This window comes from Aedes albopictus, chromosome 3 (assembly GCF_035046485.1).
Source record: "Aedes albopictus strain Foshan chromosome 3, AalbF5, whole genome shotgun sequence".
NCBI classification, from domain to species: domain Eukaryota; kingdom Metazoa; phylum Arthropoda; class Insecta; order Diptera; family Culicidae; genus Aedes; species Aedes albopictus.
Window position 1 is genome coordinate 187,915,552 of NC_085138.1, and position 12,869 is coordinate 187,928,420.

Consider the following 12,869-nt stretch of genomic DNA (forward strand, 5'->3'; position numbering starts at 1 on the left):
GCCATCAAAGAGTTTCGAAGACGACAAATGAATTGCCGAAAGAATTAATATGAAATGGCCAAAGGAAACCTCAAGAAATTAGCAAAGGCAACTACCAAAGAATTCCAGAATGAATTTTTAAACAAAAAGCAGAAAAAGTATTTACATACTAGAGAAGTTACCAAAGAAATTGTCGAAAGGACTCTCAAAGGAATTGCCCGATTAATTTCCAAAGGAATTTTAGATGGAATTTCCGAAAAAGTTGTCGAAGATATTCCCAAAGGAATTGCCAAAATAAAATTTCAAGAACATTGCCAGAGATATTCTCAAGGAAATCTTCGCAGTTATATGAGAATTCTAGATGTCAAAGTTTCTGTTTTTTGCATTTGTATATTATGCGCCTGGTACGAGTTCAGCGGTATCCAAGAAATTTTCATTATCAAGTTAAAATTCCTTTACAGCATTAAAGATTTAATACAGACAGGAGACAGCTGAATTGCATTGCTTTGCAACCCACACATCATTCTGTGAAGCTGGAGCATCAACCAAATTATGTATTGTACAGCCGGCCTGTATGTTTAATAAAATACAGTTATTTCTTGAAGCATTCCCTAAGAAATTCCAAGCAAAATACCTAAAGAGAAGCTCTTGGATGAATCGCTAGTGGAATTCTTGGGGAAAATCCTGCACGAATTCCTAGAAGAATCTCAGCAGTAATCCCTGGACAAATGCTCGCAATAATATGCGGAGGAACTCCCTGAAAAATTCTGATAGAATAGCTGAAGGAAATTTTAGAAGAAAAACATGGGAAGGGACATACACAACGTAGACTCTTAGGGAAAGGGGGGGGGGAGATCGGCCAAAGTCTACGATCCATACAAATTTTAAAATGTTTATATGGACAAAAGTCTACGAGGGGAAGGGAAAGATGTTTGAGATGGTTGTAATTTGGTATCCGTGGATTGTGGTGCCTAATCTCCCTAACCCATTTGACCAGATACCTAAGAAGAAACAGTTTCTCGTTAACGTAAACGTGTTCAACTCGGTGACCTAGCCGAGACATATATTGCGTTCCTCTCAATCAGCAGATCCGTGCGATCCAAGTGAACTTAAATATACATGATTTTTCGTCTATTAGTGGGGAGTCTAAGAAATAATTCCTGGATAAATTATAGTAGGAATAACCTTCTTTATTTAAGAATCCATGGGAAAATATCTCAGGAATTCCTGAAAGAATCCGAAATTCCGAGAAATTGAAGGGTGAATTTCTTGAGGACTTCCAACAAACAAGAATCCCAAAAAAGAAGAAATCATAGTAGATATTAACGGATGAACTAAAGAAGGAATTCCTGAAAAAATTTCTAGAAAAAAAAAAGCATTTGAATAAATGGAGTTTCTAGAGGAATTTCAGGACGAATAAATCGCATTAAAAAGTACTGGCTAGAACATGCATACATACTTAGATGAATACGAGAAGGAATTCCTGAAGCATTTTTAACTGGCATTTCTTGAGGAATCCTGGCAGGAAAAACTGGATGAATTCTTATAGAAATTTAAAGTGGAATAACCGAAAAAAATCGTGGAAAATATATCTGAAGGAATTCCTTAAATAATCCTTGAAGAAATCCCTACAAAACCTTAGGCATTTCTGGAGAAATCCTAAGAAGCATTACTAGGGGAATCCTTTTAGGAACTCCTGCAGAGAGCATTCCTTGGAGAATCCTAGCAGGGATTACTGGAAGAAATCTAATAGTAATCTCCAAAGAAAAAATCCAAATAGCTTGGAAGAATTTCTTAGGAATATTTAGAAAACTCGCAAGAGAAATCGCAGGTGGTATTTCTAAAGTAGTCCCATCGTGGGTGAGCTGGCATTCTTATAAATAAAATAACGCTCTTGTGAACACAATATGAAAAACTTTGAATAAGACATAGGGGAAATTGTGTATTTTAGACAGTTTTGTTCTCTTCGTCATGGGCTGAAAGCTGGTAAACTCAGAGTTGGCCTCAAATCCTTTCCAACAAAGCTGAATTAGTTTCAGGAAATTTAGCCGACAAAAACCCCTCATGACGAAGAGAACAAACCTGCCCATAATACCCATTGTCACCATATGTCATAGACAAACAGACGTACTAGTTGTTCATCCTACAACGATTTCCCATTTTGCAACAGAAAGACAGATCAGTTACGTTATATCGAGGTATGACTGTATGTACCCACGTAAGCCCACGAAACCCTACGAAGCTTGCAAATGAATATAAATGACTACAATCAACCGTGGAAGTTCACGAGGGGATAAGGACATGATATGCCTTTAGAGACCTGCACTGTTCTGGTGATTTTTTCGGTCGTCCTCAGAGGTCTGTTGCACATAGCATAGGTTATGAATAGTTATTTATCATTTTGAGCCATTAGTACTCAAAATAACAAATTTTGAGTTGTGCTTCTTTTGCACGAAACCAGAAAAGTAGTTGTCCCGATATCAGGAACAAGTCCATTATTTTGGGAAACCCTGTCCCACGTTATGCCCCCGAATGGTGGTGTTGTTATGTTGAACCTACTTATATGTCGAGAAGGGCCCATCAATGAAGACGATCGCATTAATTCACAGTAGTGTGTGCCAGAGCGGGGAAAAGATTGAGACCGTTTACTCACTTGTCCGTATCACTTGTCTGTGAGGGATGTCTGTTTGGCTGTCCGTCCGTGTCGTTTCTTGACGAGGCCGTAGCCGCGGCCGCATCTATGAAGTCCAAAACGGTGTACCCGTGTCGGATTGTAGTACCTACATGTATCGTAGTACAAACAGTGGGAAACAGCAGCAGCAACCGCAGACAAGATTGGTGGAATTCGTTCCGGACCGACTGATATGGCACTGGCTAGGCAAAGTGTGAAATGGAGACGCAATCCGAAGTGCTGCTGCTGCTGTTGGCTGTCTCGATGGTGACGACTCTGCATACGTACGTATCGCATCTTCAAAACAGCAGACAAACACAATGTCTTATTGATTGACAGACATATTCTTCAAAGTTGAAGTGATTAATCATATATTCAATTACTCTGACAAGCGATTGCGGGCTGGGTCCAGTCGGTCCGTGGGAGGCTGGGCTGGAGCGGAGATGTCGGATCGTCGTGCAAGGGCGTTCATGCGTGGATATTCACGGACCGATGGAATCAGCCCCTGCAGTATGTGGAAACTTGTTGCACGGGCGGACGGACGCAAGGACAAGTGCTGGCGGAGGTAGATTTCGTGAGAATTAATAACTTCTTATTAGATGAATTTTCTAATCAACTTTGATATGTTGATGAGCACACTGGCGACACTAATGGATATTATTTTTGACAAATTCACCACAGCTCTCACGGATTTTGACAGTGATGGATGAGTGAGTTGAACTCGTTTGCGCAATGGTTACTATTTATGGTGCAATGACATGCATTACTGTCGACAAGGAATTCACAGACAGTTATGGGAAGATTGTCTCGTTTTGGAACTGTTTCGAAACGACCGCGATGAAAGCTCTATTTATGCTATCTATCTACAGCCCTATCTCGAAAGCTTGTCGTCTAACCGCAGCCTCAGGTCAAAGTCATCAAGGAAAAGCCTAGTTCTGTATAAACCACATGGCAATAGGTTTACTCACTGAATAAAGCAAAAGGAAAACCAGAAGTGCTGCCACCGTCGCCAAAGCTGCCAGAGATAGCATATTAATGGATGTTGTTTATCACAATATCCATCACCTTGTCATGTCAGCCTCACAAAGAACATCGACCCACAGAGCACTACTGGGAAAGGACAGCCACTTACACGCACATACACCCATATTATAATCATTCCCATTTCATCTGATCTGAAGCCTCTGAAGCCGGGGAGCTTGGATAAGGTAACGAACGAAGAAAGCGAACATAATTAGACGACCCGCCCCACACAGGACAGATCTCATCAAGTTTGGCTTTAGCTATATGGAAGAAAGACACAAAAACAAGGCCCATTTCCAAGACTCGAGAACCAACGAGTAGTGCCTTCACCCGACTTGTGTGGCTCTTCCTCCGATGATATGGAAGCAAGAAAAAGCTAATGATTGTTGTGGAGATGAAAGCGTCAAGTTAGCATACAGATGCCGAGGCCAACCAGAAGAGACATTTGACTTAACAACTGCTCATCTAACTAGTTCCAATCGTCAAGCTCATTCTATCGGACAAACAAATGAATTTGAGTGCGTTCCTAGAACGAAGCGACCTTAATGATTCCAGTTTTGATTGTTCCAATTGTTACCTTTGGTGCAGCATTCCGGATATTTTCAGTTACAATGCTTGGTATTTTTTTCTAAGAGAGGTCAGGATGGCTTTAAGGTTGCAAGGACGCTTTACACATACATATAAATATGGGAATTTGAAGTCATCTTTCACATTCTAAAAACAACCCTTTGCAATGACATTGCATGGAAGATAATTGAGAATTCATTGAGTGTATTCAGGCTTTTAAATAAAGCAAATTTCCTCAAAAATAGGTTTAGTGGAACTCTTAATTCTCTACAACCCCATCAGAGTTTCTGGAAGAATTCCTGCATGAATGTAGAGAGGAATTCCTGGAGAATCTTGGGAGAAGTTCTTGGAAGAATTCCGGAAGGGGATTTCCTGGAGGAATCTCGGAGGGATTTCCTGGAGGAATCCCGAAAGGAATTACTAGAGAAGTCCTTGAAGGAATTCCTGGAACAATCGCGGGAGGAATTCCTGGAATTGCTGGAGGAATCCCGGGAGGCATTCCTGGAGGGATCCCGGGAGGCATTCCTGGAGGAATCCCGGGAGGCATTCCTGGAGGAATCCCAGGAGGCATTCCTGGAGGAATCCCGGGAGGCATTCCTGGAGGAATCCCGGGAGGCATTCCTGGAGGAATCCCGGGAAGAATTCCTGGGGGAGTTTCTGGAGGAATCCCGGGAGGAATTTCTAGAGGCATCCCGGGAGGCATTCCTGGAGGAATCCCGGGAGGCATTCCTGGAGGAATCCCGGGAGGCATTCCTGGAGGAATCCCGGGAGGCATTCCTGGAGGAATCCCAGGAGGCATTCCTGGAGGAATCCCGGGAGGCATTCCTGGAGGAATCCCAGGAGGCATTCCTGGAGGAATCCCGGGAGGCATTCCTGGAGGAATCCCAGGAGGCATTCCTGGAGGAATCCCGGGAGGCATTCCTGGAGGAATCCCGGGAGGCATTCCTGGAGGAATCCCGGGAAGAATTCCTGGGGGAGTTTCTGGAGGAATCCCGGGAGGAATTTCTAGAGGCATCCCGGGAGGCATTCCTGGAGGAATCCCGGTAGGCATTCCTGGAGGAATCCCGGGAGGCATTCCTGGAGGAATCCCGGGAGGCATTCCTGGAGGAATCCCGGGAGGCATTCCTGGAGGAATCCCGGGAGGAATTCCTGGAGGAATCCCGGGAGGCATTCCTGGAGGAATCCCGGGAGGCATTCCTGGAGGAATCCCGGGAGGCATTCCTGGAGGAATCCCGGGAAGAATTCCTGGGGGAATTTCTGGAGGAATCCCGGGAGGCATTCCTGGAGGAATCCCGGGAGGCATTCCTGGAAGAATCCCGGGGAGTTTCTGGAGCAGTCTCGGAAGGAATTCCTGGAGGAATCTTGGGAAGATTTCCTGGAGCAATCGCGGAAGGTATTCCTAGAAAAATCTTTAGAGTAATTGCTGGAGGAATCCAGGCAGGAATTGTTGGAGGAATTCCTAGAGGTATCATGGGAAGAATTCCTGAAGAAATCTCGGGATGAATTCCTGGAAGAATTATGGGAGGAATTCTTGGATGAATCCCGGAAAGAATTCCTGAAAAAAATTCGGAAGGAATTTCTGGAGGAATGCCGGGAGGAATATATGGAAGAATCCCGGAAAGAATTCCTGAAGAAATCCCTGGAGGATTTCCTAGAGCAATCGTGGGAGGATTTCCTAGAAGAATTTTGAGAGTAATTGCTGGAGGAATCCAGGGAGGAATTCTTTGAGGAATTTCTGGAGGAATCCTGGGAAGACTTCCTGGAGGAATCCCGTAATTTCTGGAAGAGTCCATGAAGGAACTCCAGAAGGGATCCCGGGAGGAATTATTGGAGGAATTCTGGGAAAAATCCTGGGAGGATTTCCTGGAGGAATCCCGGGAGAAATTCTTGGAGGAATCCCGGAAGCACTTTATGAAGGAATCCCGGGACTTCTGGAGAAACCCGTGGAGGAATTCCTGAAGCAGTCGCGGGAGGAATTCCTAGAAAAATCTCGGGAGTAATCCAGGAAGGAATTCATGGAGAAATTCCTGACGTACTTCCTGAAGGAATCCCGGAATTTCTGGAACAATCCCTGAAGGAATTCCAGGAGAAATCCCGGAAGGAATTTTTGAAGGAACCCCAGAAGTAATCTTGGAGGAATTTCTGGAGAAATCCTGGGTAGACTTCCTGAAGGAATCCTGGATTTTCTAGAGGAATCTCTGAAGAAACTCCAGGATGAATCCCGGGAAGAATTCTTGAGGGAATTCCTGGAAGAATTCAGGAAGGAATCCCGAGAGGACTTCCAGAAGGAGTCTTGGGATTTCTGGAGGAACCTCTTGTGAATTTCAGGAGGAATTCCGGGAGAAACTATTAGAGGAATATTTTAGAAAACCCGGGAAGGAATTTACTGAGAAATTTTAATTCCTTTAGAAATTCCGGACAAGCTCGGGGAAGATCATGGGAGGAATTCCTGAAGAAACCTGAGAGAAATTCCTGGGGGAATCCCGGGAGGAATTCCTGGAGGAATCCTAGTAGGAATTCCTGGAGGAATCCCGGGAGGAGTTCCTGGAGGAATTCCGAGAGGAATTCCGTGAGGAATTCCTGGGGGATCCCCGGGAGGAATTCGTGAAGGAATTCCTGGCGGAATCCTGGGAGATATTCCTGGAGGAATCCCGGGAGCAATTCCTGGAGAAATCCCGGGAGGAATTCCTGCAGGATTCCTGGGAGGAATTCCTGGAGGAGTCCTGGGAGGAAGTCCTGGAAGAATCCCGGGAGGAATTCCTGAATGAATCCCAGAATATATTCCTAGAAGAATCGCGGGAGGAATCTTCGGAGGAATTTCTAGAAGAATCTCGGGAATAAGGTGCTGTCCACAAATTACGTAACGCTCTAGGAGGAGGGGAGAGTATGGCCGAGCGTTACGCTCCATACAAAAACTTGGGGATTTTTATACAAAAAAGCGTTAGGGGGGAGGGGAGGGGGGTCTAAAAATGTCGATGTTAGTGTTACGTAATAAATGGATGCTGCCTTTTTGCTGGATGAATAAAGGGTAGAATTATTAGAGGAATTTCAGGAGGAATCCCGGGGGAAATTTCTAGAGGAATCCTTGGAGCAATAGATTAAGGAATCCAGGGAGGAATTCTAGGAGGATTCCCTAATGAATTCCTGGAGAAATCTCAAGAGGAATATTTGGAGGATCTCGGGAGTAATTGTTGAAGGAATTCTTTGAGGAATTCTTGAAGAAATCCTTGGAAGACTTCCCGTAATTTCTGGAGGAATCCGTGAAGGAATCCCGGGAGGAAATATCGGAGGAATTCCGGGAGGACTTCATGAAGGAATCACAGGAGAAATTCATACATGAATTCCGGGAGGAATTCTTGGAGGACTTCCTGAAGGAATCCCGGTGCTTCTGGAGGAATCCTTTGAGGAATTCTAGGAGGAATCCTGGAAGAAATTCAAGGAGAAATCTCAGGTAAATTTCTGGAAGAGTTTTAGGAGGAATTCCTTGAAGAATCCTGGAAGGAGTTCGTGGAGGAATCCCAGGAAGAATTTCTGAAGGAATTGCTGGAGGAATCCAGGAAAGAATTCTTGGAGGAATTACAGGAGGAATCCCGGGAAGACTACCTGAAGGAATCCCAGATTTTCTGAAGGAATTCCGTGAGGAATTCGTTGAAGAATTGCGGGAGGAATATCGAAAGAAACATAGTGGAGAAATCCCGGGAGGAATTCGTGGCGGATCCTGGGAGGAATTCCGGGAGGAGTTCGTTGGGAAATCCCAGGAGGAATTACTGAATGAACCCCAGGAGGAATTCCTGGAAAAAGCCTGGTAATAATTTCTGGGTGATTTCCGGGAAGGATTTCTTCAGAAATTCCCGAAGGAATTCCTGGAAGTTACCAGGTCGAATTTCTCTAGAACCCCTGAAGCAATTTCTTGTGGGCAATCTGAAGAAATCCATAAAAAAGTCCTGTATCCCTGAAAAAAATTATGGAATCCTTGAATAAAAAATCCTTAAAGAGCACTAGTGTGTTGATCTCGAAATTAATTCTTCTTTATTTTCAGATAAGTAAGTTATGTTTGTAGTTTTGTTCATTGAACGCTTACAACGCCACCTAGCGGCAAAAGTCGAAGACTTAAGATTTCGGCATACATTTGGCCAAGTTTTCCCATACAAACTTCAAGCTTGTTGAGCACTCCTTTAGACTTAATCGTTTACGTTAAAATTTTAAACATAGCTTGTAGGAGTCCAAAATAACTGATTCAGAAGATAATACATTTTTTAAATTTTATGTTTTTCTTATAAGTGTGGTCCACTCTATATCAAGTGGTGAATTCCGGGCGGATTATTAGTAAATCACCAGATTTTTGGTCAAAAAGCATCAGGGGGCGTTCCAGAGGTGTTTCATGGGGTCTCAGGGGTTCCAAAGACGTTTCATGAAACTTCAGGCGGTTTCAAGGGGTCCCAGAGGTTTTCCAGAGGGTTTCAGGAACGTTCCACTGGTTTATCAGGAGACTTATGGGGTTTCAAGGAGTCAAAGGGGCAATCCAAGGGTATTCAAGGGCGTTTCAGGGGATTTCAGAGGAGCTCCATGGGACTTCAGGTGGTTTCAGAGGGTCCTAAGGGCGTTCCAGAGGTATTCAATGAACTTTCCGGGACGTTTCATGCGGCTTCAGGGGGTTTCAGAGGCGTTCCAGAGGGTTTCAGAAGTTCCAGAAGCCTGATGTTTCAGGCAGCCTCAGGGGGTTTCGTGGTCGTTCCATGGGGTTTCAGAGGATTTCTGAAACGTTTCAGCCCAAGTAGCACATTTTAGTTAAATATACCACAAGAAGTTCCTAGGACCATCATAAAACCAAATGAAAGGTATAAGGGTTTATAAAGGTTCTCAAAACGCCTGAAAAACTAGTGGGTCATTGAATTGTTACTTGGGAGAGGCGCTTCAACACTAATGTTCATATTGCCATATTTTGAATTGTTTTATGCATCCATGACATTTGTTTTGCAGCATGTATCAATTCAATTTGCTAAATACTGCCACCTCAAGCATTAGATGTGATCTGCGTTAGAATTTGCACCATGTGTGTAATCAACACCAGAAGAGTGTGAGCTTTCCCACCTCTGTTTATATTGGTTCTTGAAATGCAATATGCTCGAAATTGAATTCGACCGTAGAATGTGACCCATTTCAATCAATTTTAAATGAAACGAGCACTCCTCGCATCCGAACCGTTATCGATGGGTGTACACGTCGAACACCTACAATAAACATACAGACCAGAGCTCCGACAATTCAAATAATGACGCGTCGACCTTAGTCACACCAATGTCCGCTAAATTGAAACACGTCCATCAGTTCCGGCAGCCAGCGTCCAGCGATGGAAAGAGCAAACATAAACAGCAGCAATTAATTACAACCCAGCAGCGCATATCGGTTGTACCTCAAAGCGAGTTCAAATATCGGCTACAATGCTGCTGCAGCAGAAGCATCGGCCGCCGAGGCAATTGAGATGTAGGTACGTATTTTTCTATTCCACGTGTGACCAACAACCACAACGGAACGGGCTCAACGGAACGGATAGAAACAATTTAGCTAATGGCTTCCGGTGACATCCGGCCTTGGAGAATCGAATCGGATAAAGAAGGAAGGTGCCAGATGTCCTCCGTCGTCATCGTCGTCGTCGCATTGTGATCGACCGTGCGCCGCACCGCTGACTAATTTCTTTTTTCTTTTTTTTCGGAAAATTAGAACTTTCCGGATCTGTGCAGAACCGGAGAACAGTGGCAATCAAAAGGTGATGAACGAAATGTCACAATTTTGTTTCTTTTTCATCTCCTATTTTGAAAGCTGGAAGCTTAAAGCTAGAACCTTTAAGCTAGAAGCTTAAAGCTAGAAGCTTAAAGCTAGAAGCTTAAAGCTAGAAGCTTAAAGCTAGAAGCTTAAAGCTAGAAGCTTAAAGCTAGAAGCTTAAAGCTAGAAGCTTAAAGCTAGAAGCTTAAAGCTAGAAGCTTAAAGCTAGAAGCTTAAAGCTAGAAGCTTAAAGCTAGAAGCTTAAAGCTAGAAGCTTAAAGCTAGAAGCTTAAAGCTAGAAGCTTAAAGCTAGAAGCTTATAGCTAGAAGCTTAAAGCTAGAAGCTTAAAGCTAGAAGCTTAAAGCTAGAAGCTTAAAGCTAGAAGCTTAAAGCTAGAAGCTTAAAGCTAGAAGCTTAAAGCTAGAAGCTTAAAGCTAGAAGCTTAAAGCTAGAAGCTTAAAGCTAGAAGCTTAAAGCTAGAAGCTTAAAGCTAGAAGCTTAAAGCTAGAAGCTTAAAGCTAGAAGCTTAAAGCTAGAAGCTTAAAGCTAGAAGCTTAAAGCTAGAAGCTTAAAGCTAGAAGCTTAAAGCTAGAAGCTTAAAGCTAGAAGCTTAAAGCTAGAAGCTTAAAGCTAGAAGCTTAAAGCTAGAAGCTTAAAGCTAGAAGCTTAAAGCTAGAAGCTTAAAGCTAGAAGCTTAAAGCTAGAAGCTTAAAGCTAGAAGCTTAAAGCTAGAAGCTTAAAGCTAGAAGCTTAAAGCTGGAAGCTTAAAGCTAGAAGCTTAAAGCTGGAAGCTTAAAGCTAGAAGCTTAAAGCTAGAAGCTTAAAGCTGAAAGCTTAAAGCTGAAAGCTTAAAGCCAGAAACTGAAAGCTAGAAGCTTAAAGCTGGAAGCTCAAAGCTGGGAGCTTAAAGCTGGAAGCTCAAAGCTGGGAGCTTAAAGCTAGAAGCTTAAAGCTAGAAGCTTAAAGCTAGAAGCTTAAAGCTAGAAGCTTAAAGCTAGAAGCTTAAAGCTAGAAGTTTAAAGCTAGAAGCTTAAAGCTCGAAGCTTAAAGCTAGAAACTCAAAGTTAGATGCTAATGTTTTATCACTACTGTACGCAGGTCAAACTCAAAAGATTTCAATCGTTTGCCAAACAAAAAAGTGAACAACGCCACTACCGACTAAGCGTCAAATAGGGAATTGAAAAGAAGATTTATTTTTGATCCGTGACCATTGCTGCTGCTGCGTCTTTAGCTCGTGGACCGCCTGTCGCCGTGGGCTTTGTTTGCGGTGGCGACCAATGCACTATTTTCCTCCGGAGAAAAGCCGTACAAGCGACAGCTAAGTCATACATAACGAGATTAAAATCAAATATCAATTTGGATATTACCGTCGCACCGCACCGTATTTGTACGAGAGACAGAGAATAGGAGAAAAGGATAGTGTGTTGTTCTATTGAAATATTGAAACTAATGGTATAATTTGTCATGAATAAGGGCACACAAGTACGGCTGCTGCTGCTGGCAAAAGAAACCCATTAGAAGGGATGTAGACAGACGGAGGACGGAGAAATCTAAGCCGATTTTAGGTCAGCGACAAAAGGTAGGATTTCTGTTATTATTCCTCCGTCCGACCTGAAAGCGCGTTGTGCATTCTTCAGCCATCGTAATCGAAACGATTTGGTTGAAAGCCAGATTCCGATCGGGACATGTGTGTGTTGTCGTTAGTGATTCAGTCGTAAACCGCCCCCTCTAGCCAGCATGACAACATTTAGCCATCAATCGCCACCGCCACAAAGTTGAAACAATCTCAGTCGGCAGTCATGCATGGCACACCAGCGAGCGTAATGCGATGCACAGCGAGCGATTTAATCGGCCGTCCACAACTCTACAGAAGCTTCTCAAATTGGATTTCAATTTAACTTTCGTTCCGCCGGCAAAAGGGGGTACCGCTGCACTGCGCTCGGCGGTCGTTGCTCTAGGTGCCGAATCCGGCTGAATAGAAGGGTGTTAGGAGTGCTGCAAATGTTTTTTGTGGGAAGAGGAATGTCAAAGCGACGACGCTCCTCATGACGAAGGTTAGAGCTCTGAGGCATCAGGCAGAGGGAAAGCACTACGCACGGTGCTTCATTTACCGTTATAATAAAATAAAAATGACCATCAAAACCTTAAACGCCATTCTTTTTCTTTATCATTCCTACACCTCTGGACAAATTTAAAAAAAAATCGTTAGACGAAATTTTGAGTTACGCCCTTTTAAAGGGCCTAACCCCTAAAAATCAGGGTTTCTATAGAAAAACATCATATTTCATAACGGAAGCATGCTTCTGCCAACAAAATTTGAAACGCCACCTCTGGATTTTTTTTTAAATAATCGTTAGACGAAATTTTGACTTACGCCCTTTTAAAGGGCCTTACCCCTTAAAAAATAGGGGTTTCTATAGAATACCATCATATTACATAACAGAAGCATGCTTCAAAGTCCCAAATAATAAAAAAGTATTATAATCAATGCTACAATTTGATACTATGCACTAATATTGACTTCATTTTGTATAAAAATTAGCCATAACGCCAGTATAAGGGAAGTATTCTTTAACCTGTAGGATACGGACGTTGTTGGCTACATTTACTATTATAGCCAGAACAATATACAATGAAAAACATAAACGACAGTTCATTTACTTTTTCACTTATATAGTTATTGCACACCTATAAACTGAATTTCAAAAAAAAATGTCGATCAAATTCTCCAGTTACGCCCATTTGAAGGTCATAAGTACTTATTATAAAACTTAGTTTCATTTAATCATGTTTATTCTTCGGTAACGTAGTTTAGCAGTTACATATAGAACTATCATTACAATTGATCATCTCAATCCTTATTTT

General features: G+C 42.9%; 1 protein-coding gene across 1 annotated transcript in view; it reads left to right on the forward strand.

Annotated features, from left to right (window-relative positions):
* Positions 1-12,869, forward strand: part of LOC109398826 (protein slit) — a 707,963-nt gene that overhangs the window by 167,073 nt on the left and 528,021 nt on the right. The window lies entirely within an intron of this gene.